We start from the raw sequence: 12,686 nt of genomic DNA, 5'->3' as shown, positions 1-12,686 counted from the left end.
GCTAGTAGGGATGATTAGAGGGCCCAGAGGTAGAGATAGTGCGGAACATATTCCAGAGGGTAGTATTGGGGGCATTAGTGGTAAGTTGACTAAAGCACATAAACCCAAGGTAAGTATAGTAACAAGTCCTAGTTGCAATCTCGGAACACCCAATAAGAGGATAGTATGCGACTGGTCTAAACTACTTAGCATGTTCACCAATACCAGGAGCTCGGCGGACAAGATGGGTGAACTAGAGATACTGTTGTACGAGGAAGATTTGGATTTTGTGGGAATTTCAGAGACCTGGTTCAACAGCTCTCATGATTGGCTGGCAACCATTCAAGGGTATACCCTTCACCCCAAGGATAGAGAGGATAAAGAAGGGGGGGAGTGAATGTAAGAGAAGACATCACTGAGGGAGCTAGGGAGGAGGTGGAATCCTTATGGGTAGAGCTCCAAAGGGATGAAGAGAGAGAGGAGGAGGAGACGGCAGTGGCGGCCCGTCCATAGGGGGCGCCTGGGCGCCGCCCCCCCCCCCTCCAGGCAGCAAAAAAAAAAAAAAAAAAAAGTCAAAAAAAAAATTTTTTTAATACTGGCCCTTTAAAAAAAAAAAAAAAGGAAAAAAAAGGTCCTTAAGTGCACTGTGTTCGGACGCCGGACACAGTGCACTTATAGGAAGCGCCACGTCTATGCAATCACGAGATTGCAGACGTGGCGCTGCATTTGCGGGCGTTTAGCCCGCCTTGGGGCGTTTTCTGAAGCGCCGAGTAGCTTCCGCTCGGCCATAGCAATACATACTACAGGCGCCGGGCGGAAGCTACTTGGCACTTCAGATTTGATTGACATCTGCCCTGAGGCAGATGTCACTTCCTGGTTCTCTCTCTCATTGCGCCCGAGAGAGGAAGCAGGAAGAATGCTGGTGCCAGTGTGAGGAGGAGGACACCGCAGGAGACTGAAGGTAAGTACCGCTGTGTGGAGAATCGGGGGGACACCTGCTGAGGGGGGGGCTCTGATGGGGACAACTGCTGTGGGGGGCTCTGATGGGGACACCTGCTGTGGGGGGCTCTGATGGGCGACTCCTGTTTTGGGGGGACTCTGATGGGGACACCTGCTGTGGGGGGACTCTGATTGAGACACCTGCTGTGGGGGGCTCTGATGGGGGACACCTGCCCCCCCCTCCAGGCAGCAAAAAAAAAAAAAAAAAGTAAAAAAAAAAAAATTTTTTAATACTGGCCCTTTAAAAAAAAAAAAAAGGAAAAAAAAGGTCCTTAAGTGCACTGTGTTCGGACACCAGACAGAGTGCGACGCCGGACACAGTGCACTTATAGGAAGCGCCACGTCTATGCAATCACGAGATTGCAGACGTGGCGCTGCATTTGCAGGCGTTTAGCCCGCCTTGGGGCGTTTTCTGAAGCGCCGAGTAGCTTCCGCTCGGCCATAGCAATACATACTACAGGCGCCGGGCGGAAGCTACTTGGCACTTCAGACACCTGCTGTGGGGGGCTCTGATGGGGGACACCTGCTGTGGGGGGACTCTGATGGGGGACACCTGCTGTGGGGAGCTTTGATAGGGGACACCTGCTGTGGGGGGCTCTGATGGGGGACACCTGCTGTGGGGGGACTCTGATGGGGGACACCTGCTGTGGGGGGCTTTGATAGGGGACACCTGCTGTGGGGGGCTCTGATGGGGGACACCTGCTGTGGGGGGGCTCTGATGGGGGACACCTGCTGTGGGGGGCTTTGATAGGGGACACCTGCTGTGGGGGGCTTTGATAGGGGACACCTGCTGTGGGGGGCTTTGATAGGGGACACCTGCTGTGGGGGGCTTTGATAGGGGACACCTGCTGTGGGGGGACTCTGATGGAGACACCTGCTGTGGGGGGGACTCTGATGGGGGACACCTGCTGTGGGGGGGACTCTGATGGGGGACACCTGCTGTGGGGGGCTTTGATAGGGGACACCTGCTGTGGGGGGCTCTGGTGGGGGGCTCTGATGGGGGACACCTGCTGTGGGGGGCTCTGATGGGCGACTCCTGTTTTGGGGGGACTCTGATGGGGACACCTGCTGTGGGGGGACTCTGATTGAGACACCTGCTGTGGGGGGCTCTGATGGGGGACACCTGCTGTGGGGGGACTCTGATGGGGGACACCTGCTGTGGGGGGCTTTGATAGGGGACACCTGCTGTGGGGGGCTCTGATGGGGGACACCTGCTGTGGGGGGCTTTGATGGGGGACACCTGCTGTGGGGGGCTTTGATGGGGGACACCTGCTGTGGGGGGCTTTGATAGGGGACACCTGCTGTGGGGGGCTCTGGTGGGGGGCTCTGATGGAGACACCTGCTGTGGGGGGACTCTGATGGGGACACCTGCTGTGGGGGGATTCTGATGGGGACACCTGCTGTGGGGGGACTCTGATGGGGACACCTGCTGTGGGGGGATTCTGATGGAGACACCCTGCTGTGGGGGACACCTGCTGTGGGGGGCTCTGATGGGGACACATGCTGTGGGGGGACACTGATGGCAACTCTGATGTAAGGGGACAGAGGCTGCATTTTGGGGGGGGGACAGAGGCTGCATTTGATGTGACAGAGGCTGCATTTGATGTGACACAGGCTGCATGTAAGAAGGGACTGCTGGGGACACCTGATGGCATCTGGTGACAGGCGACGTGGCTAGTGACACACTCGGGGCTCCCACTGATTCTGCATTATGGTGAGTTGAACGATTTCATATTATTTTACAATGTAATAATAGTAATAATGAGCTTCAATCATCCTGACACCATAACAACCATGGTGCCGGGATGATTGAAGCGCTAACACCAGGTGTTTGGAGTATCTTTATCTGCTGATTGTTAAACTTTGTAGAATACACATTTCTTTTGTTGTGTAGGATCTAGGCCTGCTGTCCCTCTCTCCCTCCATCCCTCGTTTATCTCAGACGCCAACCACACCACCTTAGAGCCACGCCCACTATTTCGCTGAAACCACGCCCATTTCCATCAAGTGGGAGGGGTCAAAAAGGAAGGGCGGGGTCTGGCGCCCCCCCATCCTAAAACTTCACCAGCCGCCACTGGGAGACGGATCTCCTATCACAAGTTGGATTAGCAGCAAGGATGGGAAGTGTTATCATAATGGGTCTATTTAATTATACAGACATAGACTGGGCGGAGGGAACCATGCATTTGTCTAAGGCTTGCCAGTTCCTAAATCTCTTGCAGAACAATTTTATGGGTCAGATGGTAGACGCATCAACTAGAAATAAAGCGTTACTGGATCTACTGATTACCAACAATACAGACCTGATCACGGATGTGGAAATACGGGGCAATTTAGGTAACAGCGATCACAGGTCAATTGGCTTCAGTATAAATCACACAAATAGGAAACATAAGGGGAATACAAAGACTCTGAATTTCAAAAGATCCAACTTCCCTAAACTACGAACCTTGTTTGAAGGCATGAATTGGAATAAAATCTTAGGAACAAAGAACACAGAGGAGAGATGGGTTTGCTTTAAGAGCATATTAAATAAGGTCATTAGCCAATGCATCCCAGTGGGTAATACATTTAAAAGAGCAAACAAAAGTCCTGGGTTGCTTAACTCCAATGTAAAAATGCATATAAAAGGAAAGGAGAAGGCCTTCAAAAAATACACAGTTGAGGGATCATCATCAGCATTCAGACTTTATAAAGAATGCAACAAGAAATGTAAAGGTGCAATTAGGGTGGCTAAGATAGAACACGAATGACACATGGCGGAGGATTGCAAAAAAAATCCCAAGAAATTCTTTAAGTATGTAAACAGTAAAAAAGGGAGGACAGACCATATTGGCCCCATAAAGAATGAGGAAGGACAGCTAGTTACAAAGGATGGGGAGATGGCGAAGGCATTGAATTTATTCTTCTCCTCAATCTTCACAAGGGAATCGGGGGGCTTCAGGGAACTCAGTCAAGTAATTGCCAGACCATTGTTCCTAACTTTTACTGACAGTCTACTGACTGGAATGGTACCAGCTGATTGGAGAAAAGTCAATGTAGCACCAATATTTAAAAAGGGCCCAAAATACATCCCTGGGAATTACAGACCAGTTAGCCTAACATCAATAGTATGCAAGCTCTTGAGGGGATGATAAGGGAATATATACAATATTTTAGTAATGAAAATGGTATCATTAGCAGCATGGATTCATGAAGAATATACCCAGTAACAGGAGGTCTTTCATGCTTGAGGCTATATACCCAGCCACGGCCTTTAATCGTCCAGAGGGGATCACGCTGTCAAGCTTTCACCACCCGAAAAGGATTCGGTCACACCTGAGCCCCAAAAAGAGATAAGACCTTCATAGTATAAAATCTTCAATGTTTATTGGTTTAAAATTAGGTTGCCCTTGCCCTTGGCTCTAGATGACCTTGTCCTGGAACTGGCATCAAATGTCTTTGCAAACCAAGACATTGAGTTCTTGAAGTAACAGTGACATCATCGCTGTGGTGTACATAACCTGTACAGAGAGCAGAGCTGTGGGGGGGGGGTTGGGATGGAAGGCGTGAGGAGGAGACAAGACCAGTCCCCCTGCACAAGTAGAGAGAGCAGCATTGAGCGGTCTTTATTACAGGAAGTCTCACACTGGATTACTGAACAGATCTGGAAGAAATACACAAAGCTCACCGAGATTCAAGAAGAATACACATGATGAATGGATTTAGACAATATTTGCTGATCGCAGAGTTCAGCTTTAAAGGTACACTTCAGGAGCATTTAAATGCAATTATTTTTCTTTTTTCTTGCAGCCTACAGGACATGTGACTTTCAGCGTCATAATGGGGTTAAAGATAAATTCCAGGAATGGATATTTTTACATAGTTATATTGATTCAGCTTGGACCAACTATGTACAGTATATGCTATACCTGTGGGATCCTTCCAGAAGCCTGGAAATCACTGAAGTAGACACCGATGCTACACTGCTACTACAGTGACCTCCATTAACTTCCAAGCAGCTGCACCATTCAGAGATCACTTTGCATTTTCCCAATCACAGCACAGAGCTCTGTGTTTACAAACACACAATACCCTGTACACAGAGCAGCAATCCGGCTGTTTCGTCTCTTAGTAAAAGCAGCACATATTACACACTATTAGGCATGCAGTTAACCCTTTGATTGGCCCTAGATGTTAACCCCTTCCCACCCAGTGTCCAGTGGCAGCCGACATACTGTAGCACTTACCCCATCATCGGTGGGTTCCCCTGCTCGGCAGCGGTGGCTTCCCGTTCTCCTGCTCTCCACGGGTCATCATGGTTGAGGCGGCTTCCGTCCCCCCCCCCCTCAGCGGCCAATCGGGAGTCTTCTCTTTTCGGATAATTGGAAAACGGGTCTCACACTGGTTGGCCAGATTGACGATCAGTGTTTTAACAAGCGAATATTCATTCACTGTTGTAACACACCTGGATGCATGAATCTATCCATTGCTTATAGGAGGGTGGCGTGGAGAGAGGGGGCGGTGCCTGGGGGCCCCTAATGGACGGGCCGCCACTGCCTGTGTCGTTAGTACAGTAGAGTGGGCAAATATTGCAAAGTCTAGGCAGTGGTAGTGTTGAGATGGGGTGGAAGCAGTGGTGGTGTTGGGGGGGTGGCAGTGGTAGTGTTGAGGGGGTGGCAATGGTGGTGTTGAGGGGGGTAGCAGCGGCGGTGGTGTTGAGGGGGGTGGCAGCGGTGGTGGTGTTGAGGGGGGGTGGCAGTGATAGTGTTGAGGGGGGTGGCAGCGGTGATGTTGAGAGGGGGTGGCAGCGGTGGCAGTGGTGGTGTTGAGGGGGCATGGCAGTGGTGGTGTTGAGGGGGGGTGGCAGCGGCGGTGTTGGGGGTGGCAGTGGTGGCAGTCATGGTGTTGAGGGGGGTGGTAGTGTTGACGGGGTGGCAGCGTTGTTGTTGAGGGGGGGTGGCAGTGGTGTTGAGGGGGGTGTCAGCGGTGGTGTTGAGGGGGTGGCATCAGTGACAGTGGTAGTGTTGAGGGGGGGGTGGCAGCGGTGGTGGTGTTGAGGGGGGTGGCATCAGTGACAGTGGTAGTTGTAAGGGGGTGGCAGCGGTGGTGTTGAGGGGACCCCTAATGGACGGGCCGGCCCTGCCTGTGTCGTTAGTACAGTAGAGTGGGCAAATATTGCAAAGTTTAGGCAGTGGTAGTGTTGAGATGGGGTGGAAGCAGTGGTGGTGTTGGGGGGGTGGCAGAGGTGGCAACGGTGGTGTTGAGGGGGTGGCAACGGTGGTGTTGAGGGGGGTGGCAGCGGCGGTGGTGTTGAGGGGGGTGGCAGCGGTGGTGTTGAGAGGGGTGGCAGCGGTGGCAGTGGTGGTGTTGAGGGGGGGTGGCAGCGGCAGTGTTGGGGGTATGGCAGTGGTGGCAGTCATAGTGTTGAGGGAGGTGGCAGTGGTAGTGTTGATGGGGGTGGCAGCGTTGTTGTTGAGGGGGGGTGGCAGTGGTGTTGAGGGGGTGTCAGCGGTGGTGTTGAGGGGGGTAGAAGAGGTGGTGGTGTTGAGGGGGGGTGGCAGCGGTGGTGGTGTTGAGGGGGGTGGCATCAGTGACAGTAGTAGTGTTGAGGGGGTGCAACGGTGGTGTTGAGGGGGGCTGGCAGCGGCGGTGGTGTTGAGGGGGGGTGGCAGTGGTAGTGTTGGGGGGGTGGCAGCGGTGGTGTTGAGGGGGATGGAAGCGGCGGTGGTGTTGAGGGGGGGTGGCAGTGGTGGCAGTCATAGTGTTGAGGGGGGTGGCAGCAGTGGTGTTGAGGGTGGGTGGCAGCGGCAGTGGTGTTGAGGGGGGGTGGCAGCAGTGGTGTTGAGGGGGGTGGCAGTCGTAGTGTTGAGGGGGCGTGGCAGCAGTGGTGTTGAGGGGGGGTGACAGCGGCGGTGGTGTTGAGGGGGGTGGCAGTCGTAGTGTTGAGGGGGCGTGGCAGCAGTGGTGTTGAGGGGAGGTGGCAGCGATGGTGTTGAGGGGGGTGGCAGCGGTGGTGTTGAGGGGGGTGACAGCAGTGGTGTTTAGGGGGGTGGCAGCAGTGGTGTTGAGGGGGGTGGCAGTGGTGGCAGTCGTAGTGTTGAGGGGGGTGGCAGCAGTGGTGTTGAGGGGGGGTGGCAGCGGCAGTGGTGTTGAGGGGGGAGGCAGTGGTATTGTTGAGTGGGGTGGCAGCGGTGATGGTGTTCAGGGGGTGGCAGTGATCTTGGATGACTTGAATAGACTAACACACATTTAGAACTATAGAAAAAAAAGTTTTTGTTTTTCGGCCGGAGGTCCTCTTTAACACCCAAGGGCTGGCGCCATTGCACGTGCCGCGCTCGCACATTCCTCGCCGTAAGCATTTCCCGCACGATTAAATCGTCAATGAGTTCTGTGTCCTAATAGTCCTGGAGAGAGAAGTGCCGGATTCCGCGCAGCCAACACTAGACTGATCCTCCGTATTCATCTCCGCCACGCTCCCAGGAAAAAAAAATAAAGGGCCGTCCGACGGGCCATTAACCGCCGATACAATTTCAGCTCCGTCCGGCGTGGAGAACGAGCGCAAGAACAATTGACCAATGTGGTGCTTACCGAGGAAGAAATACGAGGCAGCCAGTGTGTGGAGGAATAATTAAACATCTGTTCCTTTTTTTGGTTTTGTGGAGCTGCTAATCTCAGCGCGCCGATACGCCCGTGTCCAACGCCGGCTGATGCCGGAGTTTTATTTTTTTTTCTCTGGGAAACACAACATCGTCGTTTATTGCCCATAAAAAAGGATGTTGGATGAAAGCGCCGGGCGAGCCAGAACAGCAGTTTTAGGGAGAGAATGTCGATGTAACCTCCTCCGTCCAATGTAAGGTAGATGACAGTTACTGGTGATGTACAATCAGAGTGACATCTCCACTAAGCCCAGCAAACCTGTTTATTCTTCCACCACTTTCCTGGAAAATTCATTTTCATCTTGAAGGGAATATTTTATATCGGGAACTCGAACTCCACTTCTGTGGGAAACAAATAGCAAATAAAAAATAATATAGCGTAAACAACAACTTGCTACACAAGTCATAGTGTAATTGAACGGTGTTAAAAAATGACCATTCCTTTTCAGTCTGCAGCATTGTACAATGCAATACGGCCACCTGGAGGCGCTCTGTACACAGATGGTATACAGAACGCCCCCTCCCCCAGAAATGTAATTTCCTGCTAGTGTGATTGGCTCACTGATTTTCCCAGAAGTCTGCACTAAGGTACAAGTCAGATTTTGGGCATCCCCTGCAACAAAAATGTCATTTGTGGTGAGATCCTTCCAAAAGGGAAATTATGTCTAAAGGGATGCAGACCCTGACACTTTCCTCATTAGAACCCTGCAGGTGCAGCAGCTGGTAAATAATGATAAAATCACTACCATTCATATTCACTGTGCACATGGACACAGACAAACAAACAGCTATTTCTTCAGAATAACAAAAAGGTAGGAATCTGCAACAAAGTTTGCTAAAAAAATACTATGTTTCAGTTTGTGATTGAACAGGGAGACCGTGCAGAGCTCTTCCTGTTCCTTCATTCTTTCCTGCTGAGGAGGCAGAGATAAAGATTGAGGACTGTGTCTTCAATCGCCTTCTCTGTCGTCTCTTCTCATCAGGGGTCGGTTTAAACCCCTTCATTATTCACCAAAGCCTCCCAATAGGGCTGTAAAAATTAAAATAAATTAATAAAACATGAAAAAGGACTAACACCGTCCACTGCCCTACTGACATCGTCCACTGCCCTACTGACACTGTCCACTGTTCTACTGACACCATCCAATGCCTTACTGACACCATCCATCGACTGACACTGTCCACTGCCCTACTGACACCGTCCACTGCTCCACTGACACCATCCAATGCCCTACTGACACTGTCCACTGCTCCACTGACACCATTCGCTGCCTTACTAACACCATCCATTGTTCTACTAACATCATCCACTACTTTACTGACTCACACCATCCACTGCCCTACTCACACCATCCACTGCCCTACTGATGCCATCCACTGCCTTACTGACATCTTCCACTAGTCTACTGACTGACACCATCCACTGTCCTACTGACAACATCTGCTGTGCTACTGACACCTTCCACTGCTCTACTGACATCGTCCACTGCTCTACCAACTGACACCATTCACTACCTTACTGACAACGTCCACTGCTTTACTGGCTGACACCATCCACTGCCCTACTGACACCGTCCACTAGTCTACTGAATGACACCATCCACTGGCCTACTGACACCATCCACTACCTTACTGACACCTTCCACTGCTCTACTGACATCATTCACTGCTCTACTGACTGACAACGTCTACTGCCCTACTGATACTGACACTGTCCATTGCCCTACTGACTGACACCATCAACTGCCCTACTATCACTATCCACTGCTCCACTAACACCATCCACTGCCCTTCTGACACTGTCCATTGCTCTACTGACACCATCCACTGCTCTACTGACACCATCCACTGCTCTACTGACTGACACCTTTTGCCATGAGCACGCTTATTAATGCCCGGAACCAGGCGGGGATTGAGGTCATGTGAGAATTTAACATAAAGGCAGTTTCCTAACTTATGGATGAGACGTGTCTCTGTGTGCAGTAATAAAAGTACAGATTGCCTCTGGAAAATTCTGACCCATGTTACTTCACACTGTGGTCTGGTGTACTCTGTGTTGCCTTTAGAAGGGACACTGCTGAGCCGGCGCCCTCCCCACCAGCGATCTTCTGCCACCCCACTCCCAGTGACAGAATGGGGTCCCACCGTGCACATAGTGCGGACCTCATGCATGCACTTGTTAACTCCTTTCTTTCTGTACCATGTTGCCAGGCTAAGGGTCTCCATGATCTCTAGGGCAACGTGTAAAAACAAAATAATGAAAAATAATATGAAAATCTTGACCGAAATTCTGCTCACTACCACCAAGAGTTGGAGAGGCTTACCAGATGAGGTGGACCCAATGGGGCATACGCCAGATTGGGTCGGACAAGGCTTAGGTGGTAAGTGGCTGTATGTACTCCGAGGAGGATGCGGTCTCACGAATTGGTAGTGTTCGTCCAGTGATGCCGGGAGCTTGAGAGGTGTACACAATCTCACAGATGAGGGTCTTGAGGAAGTAATGGGGTATTCCACACAAAGACCCCTCAAAACAACATTCACCGGACCAGATTTTGATGCGGAAGGATGGAAAAAGAAAAAAAGGGCCACATAGTGTAAATCCAAAAAAAATAAAATATTTATTACGGATAAAAAAGATGTACACTCACATGTAGATCCAAAACTTAAAACAGCGCTGTTAGAGAAAAAGTGGCGACAATGGGGTCCTGACCGACGCGTTTTGTCCCAAAAGATGTCATCAGGGGGGTTCCCCCCACTGTAGCCACCCCAATTTATATAAGAAATGTGCCCCTCATGATGGGAAACCGCTCTACGTTTGAAAAGTAATTACTTCCGGTTTCGGCCAAAATGGCCGACCGGCGTGCGTTCCAAGCGTGCGTACCACGCCTCTCTTCCATAGTGTACACTACACCGGAAGTACAGAGAGCGATGTATGGCGTGAATGTTGAAAAAAGGGAAAATCCGTGAAGGGATAGTGCTTATCAAACCGATGCTTAGGCTGGATGATGTGCCCGAGATGAAAACGAGCCCATAAATGTGATCTGAGAAGTGCGCTTAATACTGCGCATGTGCAGTGGGCGCAAGTGCTGCGCTTCACACTGCTCATGCGCAATAGGTGTAAGAGGAGGATGCCGCAGTGATGCGATGTGTGGGCGTGACGGCCCCGGAAAGTAACACTGCGAGTACTAACTAGATACTGCTCATGCGTAATGAGTGTAAGGGGAGGTGATGCGGTGAATCCGATGTGTGGGCGTGGCGGCCCCAGATGATAACACTGTACACGGGACCGAGAAAAAGCCCCTAAGTGCATGTGATGTGATCAAACAAAGACGTACATGCAATAAAGTAGGTATAGCATGGTCAGAAGAGTCACCAACAATAGAGAGGTGACCCTGAAATTATAGACCAAATGAAAAATCCAAAATTAGTGATGTGAGTGCAATGAAGAACGAAAGTGCAATTTTAGAATTGATTCAAAAATCTTCAATTGAATCAACATTGAGTATTATCACCTAAAAAATGAAACATATTTCATGTTGAGGAAAGGATATGTGAACCCAACATGATGAGTCCAATAACCACTTCCATAAAAATTGTAATGAAAATATAAAAATATAAAAATATGGCGGGCTCCCATGAAAAGGTGCACTAGATAATAGACATAAAATAAAAATATACATATGCAAGACACTACAAGGATTTCCCACAATAAGTAGGCAGAAAATCCTTCATGTGTGTACTTGGTGCATCCTGATGTACAGTATTAGTATGCATGTAAATCAAACAAAAGACAAAGGGTCCACAAATAGATCCAAAAATGGTGTCACACAAGGGCTATCCCAAAGTATAAACTCTGTGTGTAAAGGATGCACCCTAGAGTGCATTACTGATGCACAAAAATAAAATTAGATACAAAAATAAATAAAAATCGAGGGGGCCTAAATGGGAACAATATGAGAAAGTAGAAAGGAGTAAGCATTCATTTGGGGGTATCAGGCTCTATTAATAAAGGCATTAACGTCGAGCTCAACGTTCATGCCCAAAGGCGAGAGTGTGCGGAGCTCATATATCCAGAAGGTCTCCAACTGTGATACACCCCTGGTCATAGCTCCGCCCCTCCATGGGGGGACATATCGATCTATCACTGTGAATTGTGTCCCAGCAATTACCCGATTATGTTGTAGCTTGTAGTGTCGGGGGACCGTATGTTTAGTATCACCGCTTTTTATCAAAGCAATATGCTCAGCAACTCGTATGGCAAAAGAACGAATAGTGCGGCCAACATATTGCTTTCCACAGTGGCATGTTATTAGATAAACGATGTAACTAGTGGTGCAAGTACAAAAGCGTTTAATGGGATATTGTTTCTGTGTGACTGATGACATAAATGATACGGTTTTCCTCCCTATGCCCGTGTTGTGTTGGCATACTATACACCTCCTACAAGAGTAGAAACCCTCCATTTCGTTGAAAAGTGGTTGTCGTATGGGGGGATTAATAACGTTGGGGGCAATTTTGCTTTGTAGGGTAGGGGCACCCTTAAAAATGACTTTGGCCCTGTCAGGTAAAACCTTACTTAAAACTCGGTCATTCCTGAGAACGTCCCAATGTTTGGACATGATGGCCTTCACATGTTTATATTGATTGGAAAAACCGGTCAGTAATGACCACTTGAAGATCTCATTTGATTCTTTTTTGGGTTTTTCAACCAGGAGTGACTCTCTGGTGGTCTCCAGGGCACGTTGGAATTCACGATCTATGAGATTAGGGTCGTAATTCTTATCCAACAATTTGGACCTGAGAAGAGCAGATTGTGTGCTGAAGGCCTCCATATTAGAGCAGTTCCTCCGTAATCGGAGAAATTGACTTCTTGGAACTGAATTAAGCCAGGACCGATGGTGGCAACTATCAGGGGGTATAAAACCATTTCGGTCAGTGGTCTTGAAATGAGTCTGGAAATGGAAACGACCATTGCGGATCTCAATATCTAGGTCTAAAAAATTGATTTTTTGATTGCTAGCTGTGTAGGTAAGGGAAATGCCCCGATCGTTGGTATTAAGATGTTCAAAA

At 49.7% G+C, this 12,686-nt stretch overlaps 1 long non-coding RNA gene across 1 annotated transcript; it reads left to right on the top strand.

The window, feature by feature from the left end:
- Positions 1-574: 574 nt before the first annotated feature.
- On the top strand, positions 575-2,693 carry LOC141117723 (uncharacterized). Its single transcript, XR_012237204.1, has 2 exons — positions 575-940; positions 2,593-2,693. It is a non-coding gene; the product is annotated as an uncharacterized lncRNA (long non-coding RNA).
- Positions 2,694-12,686: the final 9,993 nt, after the last annotated feature.

The sequence above is a fragment of the Aquarana catesbeiana genome, linkage group LG13, assembly GCF_042186555.1.
Source record: "Aquarana catesbeiana isolate 2022-GZ linkage group LG13, ASM4218655v1, whole genome shotgun sequence".
In the NCBI taxonomy this organism is placed as follows: domain Eukaryota; kingdom Metazoa; phylum Chordata; class Amphibia; order Anura; family Ranidae; genus Aquarana; species Aquarana catesbeiana.
The sequence above is the reverse complement of the archived record's forward strand: the minus strand, read 5'-3'. Positions and strand labels throughout refer to the sequence as shown.